At 41.8% G+C, this 4,272-nt stretch overlaps 1 long non-coding RNA gene across 2 annotated transcripts; it reads left to right on the forward strand.

Annotated features, from left to right (window-relative positions):
- The first annotated feature begins 546 nt into the window (after positions 1-546).
- Positions 547-3,883, forward strand: LOC124667313. Of its 2 annotated transcripts, XR_006991221.1 has the most exons (3): positions 547-1,091; positions 1,972-2,361; positions 3,530-3,883. It is a non-coding gene; the product is annotated as an uncharacterized LOC124667313 (long non-coding RNA). The 2 variants fall into 2 exon arrangements; XR_006991220.1 differs by having other exon boundaries at positions 547-2,361.
- Positions 3,884-4,272: the final 389 nt, after the last annotated feature.

Raw genomic sequence — 4,272 nt, forward strand, 5'->3', positions numbered from 1 at the left:
AATATGATAGGACCGCTGTCTGTTTTGAACTTATTAATGAAAAGGAGGAATCCTCCCAAGTTTCTTCTATTGTTTCTGGAAACAGATCAGGTTATGTGGAGGAGCCCCTCATCAAGCCTCTCCCCGCTAAAGAAGGGAACGAGGAGAAAGAAAAGAAGAAGAAGAAGGGAACGAAGAAGAAGAAGAAGAAGAAGAAGGGGAATAACTACTATATTAATCCTTAACAAGCATCTTTTTTCACAGAATTTTGGGTTTTTTTTTGGAGTCCATGGTTTGCTGACACGTATTTTTTACTACATCAGCGTTTTTCCTGTGTAATGTTTAGGCGTTGTCTAGCACTTTTAGATAGTTTGAAAGTACCTATATAATTCCTTTCGTCTTCCTTCCGGGTGTGGCTGTAGTGAATGTATAGGAACAATCCAAAGTCCGCCGCCTCGTGGAAGCCCGCGTCCTCCCGTTCCCATCGCTGGGTGGAAGAGATCTATTTGGACTCAGTCGTCCGTTCAAAGCGGTGGGCATGGCCTACCACGGAGAAAACTATGCCATCTTCCTCTCTATCCCCAATTCGCTGCCAACTCCTCCCCAATCCCGCCGCTTAGGAAAAAATCCTCATCTTTGGCGTCTACTTGCTCCCTCCAAGTTGGTCTCCTCCTCTCCTTCCCTCGCCGCCGTGTTGTGCCCCGAGGCACCACGCTACCCTCCGGCTGCGCGTCCAATCGCCCGAGGAACTTGTGCTGCTTCCTCTCGCGACGCCGCCGGACGAGACCACCAGCGCAACACAGTGCACAGGCGGTGTGGCGCGGCCGAGGACGCCGTTTTCGAGCGCATGCAGCGGGAGATGTGAGCTTGAAGAGGTGGTTCCCCGGGGAACACAGCGGCGCATCGCGCCATCGCCGATCTGCGCCATAGGATCTTCGCGGTGACGCGGAGGCGGCGATGGCGAGATGCTTGGCCTTGCGGGAGAGGGATTCGTGGCTGAACCCAAAGTCGGCAACACCCTCCACCGAGCGGAACACGTCGTCTAGCTCCAGCACGCGAAGATGTGCTCCCTGTAGGCACCAGGCGATGGGGAGAGCAAACTGCATGTCGAGGTGAGCTGCGCTCGCGCGTCCTGCCACCATGCATGCAGCAGGCCGATAGACTTTGTTCAAAAATACTGCAGGTCTCCTGCTAGCCTCCATGACCTTCAACTTTGTGTAAGTCATAGTTTCAGAAAACCACCGTCAATTTGCAGGGGATGGTTTGACATCTGGAGTTGCCGATTTGATGCATTTTCCGTCCAGTTTATACAAGAACCTGGGATTTTTATTCTGAATTTGCTATCCGGGATCACAAGTGTCAAATCTATGTGTGGTTCAGGAAATCACTCGAATATAATAGCAAATGTCTACACTCTACACTGAAGCTTTTATACATGTTGATGATTTTGATGTGGGTCTTTGAATGGTTAGATTTACTTAGCCTTTTTTAGTGTAGAACAACAGTTTCAATGCCATTCTTTGTTGATAAAAAAAAATTACCTGATTTTTCTAGATTCTAATGTCAGGATTTCTATGCTAGGAAAAATAGCCTTCAATACAATTCAGTATAAGTTTATGCACTATTTGTTGGTTGCCGCAGCAAATAAGAAGGTTCACACCATTCAAGTTAAGTTGAGAACAGATAAAACATGTGCTCCTTTTCTCATTATCTGAGTAGCTGAAGAAGTTGAGAAGCTTGAACTTGCTCCTTTCTCATTATCTTCCAGTTTGTATTATATGTGACCTGAATTATTTATGCACAAAATGGATTATGATAAATTTTACTACATGGGTGCATACATAGATTTGTTGGTTCCTTTGATGTATATATCACTGATTTTTTATTCTTCCTTGATACACATGTTACAAAGTTATTTCCATGTGTTTTCTAGACAACATGTTCTGGGAGTGGTTCATATATGTATGACATCCACTCATGTGTTACTGGCAGGTTACAGATTGCTGAACTTTTCTGATTTCTTCCTTCTGCTTGGTTGAAGCAGAGATACAAGTAACCTCAGGATTATGGTTCAGTGTATTGGTTTTGAGAATGGACATATTAACAGATACAAACAACTGGCCAATAACCTGAATATACATAGTGGGTGTGAACTTCTAATTCACAACAACAACAAATTGCAAATTTAGACTATCCTAAAAACTGAGCAAGATTCTCTTCATGTTTGCGGGACCTTCAGGACGGCGGTAGCAGCATGACTGAACCAAAAAGCTCAAGAAGGCTGACAAGAATTGCCAGAGGTACTGGACGGCACGGCTGGTGTCATCTTGGAAATACCTTTTGTAATCATTGGTCTACTTGAGTGTGATCATCCAGCATCAGGTCCGACTTCTTCTCTGCTAATTATTTGTACCTTAAGATTGCAATTTGCTGAAACAACTTCTGTTCCGAGAGAGAAGATATGATCGTCACAGTACCTTCATTTGGATGTGTGTTATCTGGTTCGCATGTTGGTCGTGTGATATTTGTACTGAATTTGGACATGCAATGTTTTATTGGCTGGCAACACCACAACATAGGAATTGTATTTGCTCCTATCTACGTATCCCCTGGCCTGGTATTTTCATTTGCATAAACTCTGGCATTAGAAGTGATTCTTATAGCAAAAGGTGGCATACACTTGATTCTTATACCAGTTAACTATACTGCAAAAGTGCAGGTACCACACATATTCATTAATGGCCTTGCCGTGCGCTTCATATTGCTAACCACTTGAATTCCTCATCAACCTATCTGTTGCTGGGTTTTCCTTTGTAGCTTTTGGTACCCATGCGTTTCATTTTATTTTGTAACACGCCAGACTTGTTTTACCTGAACTATGACGAGCACTTAAAACATACTTAACTCAGGGAATTAAACAGCAAAGACATATTTTTCTAAGCAAGATATAAAACTTATATATTGGAGAAATCATTATAAGCGACCGCAATGTCTTTATTTTAATGATAGCCTTTGAGGTGGTCAAATTATTGTTCTTATTCTTGCTTGCGAACTTGCATACACTTAATGGATCACTCTCTTTATACTGCACCGATTTATTTTCATTCCATACTCTCCTTCAGTCTGCACATGTTCACTCATAAACTGTGGACATGTATTGGACATTGTGTTTCTCAGTTGATGCAATTGTCCATCTTCTATGACCAACCATATATTGAATCATATTCTCATAGATCTCTCATTAATTAAGTATAGTGTTGTTTCCTTTGCACATTCCTCAATAATTTGCCACTTCATTGTTAGTTAAATGTTTCCACCTGAGACACCTACTGTTTCCCAATTTTCAGTTAGTATATTTCCAAATTAACCTAAGTTTAGATTATATCTTGCGTATAGTTGTTCTAATTCAACCATTAGATCCGTTCAAAATTATGATTTTGCGCATTGGCAAGAAAACCTTCTGCACCATTCATTCTCACTTATGCATGATTAGCTGATAGAAAATGATGTCTGACACCTCAATCACGAGATGAGCTTTGCTGAACTGTAGGTGTCAGGAAATATCAAATACATAAGGAGGGCAAAACATGGACCTAACAGCTGGAAGTCTTTACAGAGGGCAACCATAGATAAAAGCTACGGAGCCGTTTTGGAATACTCCTTCTGTGAAGATTGAATATTCTCCTTGGATATTACTTTGCCACATTATATCTAACAAGCAGTTTGCATAGTTGTTAGGCTTTATTGACATGTATTAGAAGATAGTGTCTCTGAGGTTTGATGGTAGATATTTAGTGTTTCTTCACAAAATCTTATAAGTTCAAATTCAGTTCGGTGGGGCATTTGCATAATGGGATTAAGGAGGAGTATATAATAGGATCAAGAAATTGATCGTGTGCCTTGATATTAGTGTTTCTGCACAGTTTGGTGGGATATTTGCTCAATGGGATTAAGGAGGAGTATCTAATTGGTCAAGGAATTGACCACGTGGTGTTTCCAGTAATCTCATAAGATTATAAAGCACTATGAATAACCAAAAGTTAACAGTAATATATTCATACCATATGTAACTTCAGAATTATTTTTAGTGGACGTCCCAAGTTGTTGGGATGATCACTCTTAAGACGGCAGCCTCGACTTTTGCCCAAAGTGTTGTCTCTGCCCTAATTCTCTCTACTACCAGGGAACTGAAGGCTGATGTTTGTCGAAGATGTGGACATTGCGATGTTTACAAACCAACAAGTTGTCAGCAGCGTTGCCGACGCATGCCCTTGTGCATGGATTTTGGTGTGG

The sequence above is a fragment of the Lolium rigidum genome, chromosome 6 (assembly GCF_022539505.1).
Source record: "Lolium rigidum isolate FL_2022 chromosome 6, APGP_CSIRO_Lrig_0.1, whole genome shotgun sequence".
NCBI lineage: Eukaryota > Viridiplantae > Streptophyta > Magnoliopsida > Poales > Poaceae > Lolium > Lolium rigidum.